This window comes from Chenopodium quinoa, unplaced genomic scaffold, assembly GCF_001683475.1.
Source record: "Chenopodium quinoa cultivar QQ74 unplaced genomic scaffold, ASM168347v1, whole genome shotgun sequence".
Taxonomy (NCBI): domain Eukaryota; kingdom Viridiplantae; phylum Streptophyta; class Magnoliopsida; order Caryophyllales; family Amaranthaceae; genus Chenopodium; species Chenopodium quinoa.
In genome coordinates, this window is record NW_018742738.1 from 5,438,741 (window position 1) to 5,449,581 (window position 10,841).

Here is a 10,841-nt window from a genome sequence, read left to right on the forward strand (position 1 = left end):
GGAGAGCCCCGAAAAGGTGCTTTTGGATTTCTCTTCAATTCATCAAGACTAAACATAGTCACACCAACAATTAATGGCATTGGATTTCTCCCAGATTCAATCTGCTCCAAAACAATTGATATAATTGCTTGGCCCTCATTAATTCTACCACTAGTGAGAAGATATTGGTTAATCATGCAAAAGAGAAAAGCCCTTCTTCTATAAACATGAAAAGACTCAGAATAAGATCTATCAAAATCATGGCGTGCAAATTCTTTCAAATTAACTATGCTACCATCTAAAATATTTGTTAGATCTTTGTCTCTTAAATTAAAGAAGCGCTCAAAATCTTTACAATAATATTAATTTATTCTAGGGATTACTGCAAGATCTAATGCAGGGAAGCCTAAGATAGAATCGAATTCTTCCGGTAAAAGGCTAATTTTGTCATACCCTAGTCTAAAACAATGAGTATCCACATCCCAATATTCTAAGGCAGTATGAATGAAGTCTATATCAAGATCTACCCCTTTGACACCATCAATACCCCCTATTTGAAAAAAGTCCAATTCTTTTCTCTCCTTAGCAGTTAGAGATCGACACCATTCGTGAGTTAAATTGGTAAAACTCTTAGTAATTAAAGACATGATTGTTTTTTTAAAAGCTAAGACTATGTTTAATTTGTTGAAATTATGACAAAAATTGGCAGACCAGGGGGTTATTTAAACACAACAACAACTCAGTTTCAATCCGGAAAGGATTTGGAGTCAGCGCTCACCAGCGCCAAACGCCAGAGTCTAGCGTCAAGCGCCAGCCGTAGCGTCTAGCACCAACGCAAAACGCGTGGCGCCACGTGACGCTGACGTGTCTTATCAGCGAGCTTTTCAAAAACCGCTTTTTTTGGTTGATTTGAATCTGAACAATGGCTTTACGATTTTTTATCTTTTTTTATACCCTTTTAATTAATATATTAATTAATTTTTTTTTTCTTTTTGGATTTTATTTAGACTTAATTTTAAGTTTTTTATAAGTCCAATTTTTTATTTTTCATTTTCTTTTTTTGGGGAAGAAAGTCGAATACCCTCCATCAATAATAAAAATGGCGGAATTTTTGCGCAAAATTATTGATTCACAATTCTTTGCACACACAAATATGCACATATAAATGAAAAATAAATGCTAAATAAATAAGCTCATAGTAATATGCATATACAAATATGTCTAATAAATGAGTCTAATAAAGGCACAGTTCTATACAAGTCAAAAATAAAAAAAGTCAGGTATAAACTACGGCGTCGGAGGACGCAGATGATGAGAGACGCCCATCATGTCATGGAACTGCGCAGTACGAGGAGTAATCTCTCCACGGGCTCCAGCTCCAGTCTCCTCGGGAGGTGGAAAACTCAGCACAGGACCCGTCCACCCAAGATCGCCCCTAAGGCTTAGGCTGCGGAGGCTGCTGTGATGACGAGTCGACCTTGTACATCCCACCCACCTTAGGAGCCGAGGTAGCCTCTACCTGGCCTACCGGCTCAGCACGTGCGTCCTCAGAAGAAGAGCCCGAGCCCTCCATCGCCTCGGTCCGAGCAGCCTCAGAACGACCACCCCGAACGCCAGAACCATTACAGCGACGTCTCGAGCTAGACCTCGCCGTCTGCGGACCTTAGGTCTCGTCCGGGTATAAGAAGGAATGGGCTGATCCTGCAAGAGGAAACCAAGTCAGAAACAATCACAATAGAAGCATAATAATGAAGAAACAAGAAGGAAGGCTACCTCCTGAACGGCGTCGTCGCAACGACACGTAGCCACATTCCGCATCCGAACGAGTTGGCTCCGGAAGGCATCTATACACCGTGCCATCACCGTGAACACCTCGCGCGAGAACTGTCAAAGAAATAAAGTCAGTAACAATGCATAACATATATGAACAAATTGCAAATAAATGAACTTACCCGAGACTGGTGCGCGGTAATCGATCGCTCTACGAAGCGCTTATCCTCAGGAGCCAGAGAAATCATCTCCTCGATTGGACCGTATGTCCCCTGGTAATGGATAGACATACGAGGTGGCGCGAACTCAGTAGGTCCATGATGCGATGTTGAAAAACACACAAATTAATAATAATCACCCTAAGACTTCTAACTTGGAATTAGCGGAAGTAGGGGTCGATCCCACGAAGAATGTGCTTGCAATTAACTAAGAATAAGATCCAAAACAGTTAACAAAGACTCACAACAATGAAATAAATGATTGGGGTGGGGGAGTTTAAGGGGAAGGAGCAACTAACAACTAGGAACTTAAACTAACAGGAACAATAACAGATAAGGAACTTGAAATACTTAGCAACTATACAGAGAAATCCACCATGAAAATGTATAATCACGGACATATTACTTAATCCTTTAGAATAGCTTGATTTATGGAACAAGTTCCTGTGTTTAACCTTATTAATGGTTAAATCCCATACAACTTTCACTAACCCTAACCAACAGATAACCCTTATATTACAAGAAAGGAATTTAACATGATGACAACATTGAGAACTAGGAAAACATCAAGCCCAAACAACCATGACATTATTGGAACACAGTTTCACCTAGATCAAGAATTACTTTTTAATTAATAGAGTGGAACGTCCTCCTCTACAACTGTTAGCTACTTCATTAATGTTCCCAAGCAATTATAAACTTAGAAATATTAATTAGCAAAAGAAATCAGACTTAAACAAATAGTTGTACACCTACCCATAAGAAATCATCATTCGTATGAACTAAACAATAATTCAAGAATACTCCAAGCATTAATCATTAAAACCAACAATACTCATCTCAAATACTTAGTACATGGCTTCAAATAATAGTTAATGAGAATAACAAGCTAAAGATTCATAATATAAATAAAACAAAAGAAAACGAAACAAGAACCCATTAAGTTCCTCAGATTTAGATCCGAATTCCTCCCAGGGAGCTCCGAGTTCCTCCACTGCAATGTATCACGAATTGTGACCAACGACTCCAAACCCTTGAGGGGTTTTGGAGTGAAGCCTCTCTTCTCTTGCGTCTCGAGTGTCTCCAATTTCGTAGCTTTAAATAGGCTAAGAGATGATTGGGAATCTCTCAAAGATAAGGAAAGTAATAAGATAAGATTGTGAAAATATATCTTTTTCCATATCTTAACCTATTGATAAGATCTTCTCTTTAATCAAATATATCTTTTCCAACTACTGTAGATCTTGTAAATTATTCCCAAAGACTTCCCAAATTCACGGATTCAATGAACCTAGACAAACAAAACGTGCCCAGCAAGCTGTTCTCATCTCCGTCAGTTTCTCAAGTTCCTCGGTTGGAACTTCCATTTGTGCTTCGCATTGACTCCTTTATCTGGTTCATCTTTTTATCTTCTTAAACCACTCAATAACCTATATAAAATACACAAAAGAGAAATAAGCTACAAAATATCAAAAACATAAACAAATACACTAAAATGCTAAAGGAACTAACTCAAAATATAAGGAACATAGATATAAATAGTGTTAGAAATGACACTCATCAAATTCCCCCATACTTAGATCTTTGATCACCCTCGAGAAGAGTACATATAAAAGAAAGAAAACAATATATATATATATATATATATATATACCACCAAACTTCTCTTTCATGACATGGACTCATAAGTACTCAACAGTAAATTAATATAGAACTTTGTTTGATTAGCGAGCTCTTTCATGTAAAGAACAAAAATATTATTTGTTAAATTAGCAAGTTATGCATACAACTTCCTCTTATAATCTAGCAATTTTAAAAACATAGCATAATCAACTCATAAGCAGTCTAGGCGCTCAGGTGCATGTGTATTAACCCATAAAATTAGGTTAGTCAAGTTAGACCATTATAGTCTTTCAGTTGATTCCTTGGTGTTTTCTCGTACAAGAGGTACTTACATAAGTACATGGATCGTTCCTGTCATATGTCATTGCACTTACCACCTATTTATCTCAAAGGAGTACTCGATAATTTAGTTTTTTCCATTGCTTTAGAAGCTTTTTAATTTGCTTTTCCTTAGTTCCTTTATCCTAGGAACCGATCACTCTATTTTCTTTTCTTTTTTTTATTATTTTTTTTGTTTTTTCAATGGTTCAATTCTCTCACGTTTGGGATTACTAATCCACTTTTCATTTTTTTTTTACTTTTGAACCATTTTCCCTCATTTCTTTAAGAAATTCAAGTAATTCTCCAGTAACCAAGGGCAGTGAAAAGTCACCATAGAAAACACCAAGTACTAATTAGGTGGATTAAATAAGCAAAGGTCCTTCCCAACATCACCACATCTTATGTCGACAAAGTAGTGTTCCAAAATGCTTACAAGTCAATTTTCAAACAACACTTTATTGGACATAATTGCTAGAGACATTAATCTTTTGTGCATAACTTCAAAAACATCAGGTATCAAAATTTTTTTCTAACAAGAATTAGATTAGAATTTACTGTTTTTCCAAAGAGTCAGCCTTCTAAGAAGTTTAGAGATGGTAAACCTAAAAAAACACATATTCTCTCATCTTGTTCCTTTCCCCCACACTTAAACTCTACATTAACCTCAATGTAGGAACTTGGCATGCGATAAAGAAGTAAAAACAAGTAAGCATGAATTTATTGAACAACTAAAAAGTAATAAAAAGATTGGGAAAAGAAACATCCTTAGGTTGCCTCCCAAGTAGCGCCCTTATTTTAAGTCATAGGCTTGACTATCCAGCAAGTTCCTATCAAACTCCAGCACTTTGATAAGTAGCTTCAGCTAAGGCCATCTCTTTAGATGTAAGTGGCCAATGGAACTTTAGATTACAAGCCTATAAAATTTTCATTTTCACACGAGGTATGTAATCCACATCATATTTAGCATACAACTTTTCATTCCATTCGGTTTTATCATAAAAACCCTCCATGCTAATCCACTCATTCTTTGTTTCCCAAAAAGAAAAGTAATGAACACCCGGAACAACATTACACTCAACTAAAGGAACAACATGCTCATGTGAAAAACTAGACTCTAACATACATGGAACCATTGGCAAAGAATGTATTTGAATAATAGACACAAAAACTTCATGCTCAAATAAGTCAAATGAGCCATTAAACAAGGAACAATCAATATCATAGTCTCCATTTGAATCATCAAGTTCCTTATCAAAATGGTCAACAAAAGAATCATGCATTAAAGAACTATCGACCACAATTTCTGTTTCCATAACTTCCTCATAATTATGTGACTCAACCTCAATAAGTTCCTCTTCCTTTCCCCCCACACTTGGCGTGTTCCCACTAGGGTCATTAGAAGTCAAGGTTGCTTCATTAAAATAATCGGTTCCTAAGTCACATATAAGAGTAGCTAACTATCCAATCATATTTTCTAAGGAATCTAACCGCGCATTAGTATCCCTTCCAAATTGTACCACAAGATTGATTAAGGAAGAATTAGAAACTTGGTCATGTATGGGTTCATAAGGGTATGAAGAATCAAAATTAGAGGAGAATCTTGGTGGAAAATCAGAAATAAAACCAGATAAAAGATACTAATATGAATACGCGATAAATGAATCATAATCATAACAATTTACTCCCTGTAAACCATAAGTTCCTTCTTCAGAAGTTCCTGCATATAAATCGTCAGTAATTCCCAAAGGAAATCGGCCTTTCTTTTCTTCCACTTCTTTAAGGCGTTGTATCTCTGTAAATCTTGCAAAGAATTGGATATAGCCATATAACCAGCCTCTGAAGTTTCCTCATTGTCTTCATCTTCATTAATTTGAGAAATTAAGTTCCTCGCCATCTCAAGGAGTTCTTGTTCTTCTTCTAACAACGAATCCATATTACTGTGACCTAACAAAAAAAATTAAACAAGAAGGATCAAATTCTTTAATTAAATAGAAAAATAATCACATTCCCTGCAACGGCGCCAAAATTTGATGCGATGTCAAAACACACACAAATTAATAATAATCACCTTAAGACTTCTAACTTGTAATTAGCGGAAGTAGGGGTCGATCCCAAGAAGAATGTGCTTGCAAATAACTAAGAATAAGATCCAAAACACTTAACAAAGACTCACAACAACGAAATAAATGATTAGGGGGGGGGGAGTTTAAGTGGCTGGAACAACTAACAACTAGGAACTTAAACTAACAGGAACAATAACAGATAAGGAACTTGAAATACTCAGTAACTATACAGAGAAATCCACCATGCAAATGTATAATCACGGACATATTACTTAATCCTTTAGAATAGCTTGACTTATGGAACAAGTTCCTCTGTTTTCCCTTATTAATGGTTAGAACCCGTACAACTTTCACTAACCCTAACCAACAGATAACCCCTATACTACGAGCCCAGACAACCATGACATTATTGGAACACGGTTTCACCTAGATCAAGAATTACTTTTCAATTAATAGAGCGAAACGTCCTCCTCTACAACTGTTTGCTACTTCATTAATGTTTTCAAGCAATTACGGACTTAGTAATATTATTTAGCAAAAGAAATCAGACTTAAATAAATAGTTGTACACCTACTCATAAGAAATCATCATTCGTATGAACAAAACAATAATTCAAGACTCCAAGCATTAATCATTAAAACCAACAATACTCGTCTCAAATACTTAATACATGGCTTCAAACTAATAGTTACTGAGCATAACAAGCTAAAGATTCATAATACAAAGAAAAGAAAAGAAAACTAAATAAGAACCCATTAAGTTCCTCAGATTTAGATCCGAGTTCCTCTCAGGGAGCTCCGAGTTCCTCCGCTACAATGTATCACGAATTGTGACCAACGACTCCAAACCCTTGAGGGGTTTTGGAGCGAAGCCTCTCTTCTCTTACGTCTCCAGTGTCTCCAATTTTGTGGCTTTAAATACGCTAAGAGATGATTGGGAATCTCTCAAAAATAAGGAAAGTAATAAGATAAGATTGTGAAAATATATCTTTCTCCATATCTTAAGCAATTGATAAGATCTCTTTAATCAAATATATCTTTTCCAACTACTGTAGATCTTGTAAATTATTCCTAAAGACTTCCCAAATTCGTGGATTCAATAAACCTAGACGAAGAAAACGTGCCCAACAAGCTGTTCTCATCTCCGTCAGTTTCTCAAGTTCCTCGGTTGAACTTCCATTTGTGCTTCGCATTGACTCCTTTATTTGGTTTATCTTGTTATCTTCTTAAACCACTCGAAAACCTATAGAAAATACACAACAGAGAAATGACATACAAAATATCAAAAACATATACAAATACGCTAAAATGCTAAAGGAACTAACCTTAAATCTAAGGAACATAGATATAAATAGTGTCAGAAATGACACTCATCAGACCGACGTGATAAAAGCAAATCATAGTCAGTAAAATATCACTTGGGGGCTACTTAGCAAACGGTAAAACATGAAAATCATACCGCCACGTCCTCAGACAGAACAGGGGCCGGAGCTAATAGCGGCAGCAGCTTCTCCTCATAGTACTGCCCAGGGATTGCATAAGATCTCCAAGGGGTGCCAGCCCTCTCCAATTTGCTCACCAGCCTTGCGTCATTGAACATATGATGTGGCGGAGGTGAAGGAACGACGAAAGTGTCCGAGGAATGCTGAATAGCAACCTTCTCTCCAAGGTACGCAACCGTTCCATACGTCCCTAAGAAGTAGTGACGCTCAGCGGTGTACTCCGCAGCTAACCCAGGGACAACCGAGCCATTCCACGACTAGTACTGCACATCAGGCTCCTTCGTAGAATGCCTATGAGATAAGAATCTACCAAAGATGATACAAAAGTGTTCAACTGTGCAAAAAACCATACCGAGAGGATCTGATCTCGAACATAAGTAGTAGACATCCAAACGTGGTGGCCTCCCCAACAAGCTCTCACTGAAAACCCGCATGGCGACGGCCTCGCCGGTGCAACTGAAGGAAAGTACTCGTAGAACTAGATCTACAAAAGACAAAAGTATCAGCAAGTGCTAACCAAAAGCTTAGAGCTAAACTTTATGGGAGATAAAGTATACCTCTACGACTCTCTAGAATCTAGACAGAGTAATGTTCCCCGTGAAGGACCGGTGTCAACACGAGTCTTGCAACGCTCAAACAAAATCAGTATAGGCCAAGCTGGCAAAGTCATAAGTCCCGATCAAGTGAAGATCACGGACCACAGGCAAGTAGTACAGTAGCACTCTACTACCCTTGTCAGGTGAAAACGTCCCCGACAGCAAGATAAGCGCAAAGATGGGCACCCGCTGCTCTAGGGTGGACGCATCATCCTCAAAAGCTGTGTCAGAGTCGATCGGCGAATCCCCTTAGCACTGAACTGAGTCGACTCTACCTCAGCACGAGCCCGAACAGCAATCGAACCCAACAACTCCTCAACCTCAGGAGAGAAGACGCTGATGTTGCTGTCAAACGGCAGCGTAGTGGAACTAAACTCCAGTCCCGTAATGAGACTGAAGTCGGTTGGGGTGAACATCATCTCACCCCAATGAAAGTGGAAAGTGTTGGAGGTGCCCATAAGAACTCCACCAGGGCGCGAGCCACGCGGTGACCCCCTTCAGAAGACGCAATCATGGCTTCCGCAGCCTCGAACAACGCAGTCAGCCCACAAGACTCCTAGAGGATTCTCACATCTCTATCGACGCTGATATGTATCCTATACATGTCGCCCAGAGTATCGCTGCCCGAGCCATGGCAGCACGTCCTACCAGCAGTAATCCCACGCCGCACCCTCTCAGAAATGTGGTGCATGGGGGAGAATTTCAAAGTCCGCTCATCCCACTCCGGGAGGGGACCGAGAGAAGTGGACGGGTCGGCATCCTCCTCTACAAGCTCATGCTCCCGTCGTGTGTCTCGGGAACGTGAACCCAAACCTCGCTGTCTAGCCATACTACATTGTGCAAAATCAACATAAATTAAGGTTCTATAGTATCTAAGGTTCGTCTAGCCGCATGATACTATGTTTGCAAAAAACAGAGTACGTAGTACTAAAATAGAGCACAATTTCAATTTGAGAATATATGGCATTTTTCAAGCATCCAAACAATTTCTTGCAATACTATGGTAATTATTGTGTCAAATTGGACAAAAATTGCTAGCAAAAACATCAAGCACAAGACACATTGTCAACCCGACCTTAGAGGGTCCAATAGTTGTGATTTGTTTGTTTCTTCACCAAATTGAGTCAACAAGTCTCAAATTACTCTTAAGGCAATATATAAACATAATCAAGCAATTTAATGGCATAAAGTTTGAAAGACAAACCAAATTAAGCAATTTATGTTTCGAACTTTCAAGAAATTTGTGAACAAACATGTGCAAAATTCATCAAAACTGGAGTGAGTTTGAAGAAAACATAAATAGATCGGGAAAGTAGATGAAAGAAGCTTTGATTTACAAAAAATTTACGCGAATTTGGTTGAGAAATGAGAAAAAACGACCAAGATGAAGCTCAGCTGCGTTTTTCGACGAAAAGCAAGCAGCAGCAGCGGAAATGACGAAGAGAAGGGATTTATACGAAAATCCCGACTCTAGCGCCAAACGACAAGCTTTGGCGCTAGACGCTAGGGTTTAGCGCCTGGCGCTAAAGCCAAAATTGTGGCGCCAGCAGAATTTTAGTGGCGACAGAACGCTCAGCCACTCAGAACAATTATTTCGACCTCTTACAACAATTTTGGGTTCCTTGGTACGCCAGTTAGCCCCTCTAAGCAATTTGACATGATTCAGTAATCGACTTAACTACAATTGCATTAAGTGATCAACCTAATGAATGATCGTTTCACTCAGCTTAAAGCGCCTAAGCATTGGCTCATTTAAGGCACCGACATAATGGTTCATAAAAAGCAAAGGCACCGACATAATGGTTCATACGGCAAAAGGCACCAACATAATGGTTCATAAATAGTAGGGGCACCGACATACTTGTTCACAATTCACAAGCAGCAAAAGCGCCGACGTAAAGTCATAGCAAAAGCAAAAGATCCACAAGCATGGATCTTTGGTAATTTTCCTCAGAATATTATCGCAACAAATGAGGATAGCTTCAGGCGAGGATATGTTCGACAGCGTTCCCTAGCTTGCAGAGAGTTGTCACAAACAGCTAGAGGTCGAAGTTATCTTCGATTGTGTTCTCTAGCTTGCGGAAGATGGTCACAAAGCGCTAGAAGGTCGTTTCAGGCGAAGCAATCTTCGATCTGGTTCTCTAGCTTGCAAAAGTCTATCAGGAATTGGAGGCGTTACAGGCGTAGCACTCCTTAGGCGGTATTCTCTAGCTTGCAGAAGATCGTCAAAACAAACAGCAGGATGGCGTTCCCTAACTTGCGGTAGGTTATCAGAAATACAACAGCAATGCAGCAACAAATCGGTTACTTTCAGAGACGTGTGCTCGACGGCACAAGATACGAGTTTCTTAACTCTGTTATCTATTTAACTAATGCTAGTTTTGCAGGCATCGACATTACAAGAATGGTATAAGATCGCATAACGTTCTGAATCATTCTCCGTCCCTATCGATAATTTGACTTTTATTTTCGAAACTTGTGTTTCTCCAAACTCAGTCAAAGTGGGGGCTTCTATAGACACCCATTTGTGTCTTCCCAAAACAAAAACCATTGATGAGAACCTTTCACGTCGAATCATAATCGAATGAGGTGAAAGTGTGGAAAGCCTAGTGTTACGTTTAGCTTTTAATTCTTTTCTTTCTCTCTGTTTTTTTTTTGTCTAGGGCAAGCGTCCGATAATAGAATAGTTTGATGGGGCTTGAAAAGTGCTTTCCAAAGATATATTATAAGCCCAATTCCGATGAATAATGAGGAAGTTATGGCCAAATTA

The 10,841-nt window shown here is 38.7% G+C and overlaps 1 long non-coding RNA gene across 1 annotated transcript; it reads right to left on the reverse strand.

Moving 5' to 3' along the window:
* Positions 1 to 1,141: 1,141 nt before the first annotated feature.
* Positions 1,142 to 3,558, reverse strand: LOC110724161. The gene is made up of 3 exons (XR_002511872.1): positions 1,932 to 3,558; positions 1,753 to 1,863; positions 1,142 to 1,680 (listed from the first exon to the last, which is right to left on the reverse strand). It is a non-coding gene; the product is annotated as an uncharacterized LOC110724161 (long non-coding RNA).
* Positions 3,559 to 10,841: the final 7,283 nt, after the last annotated feature.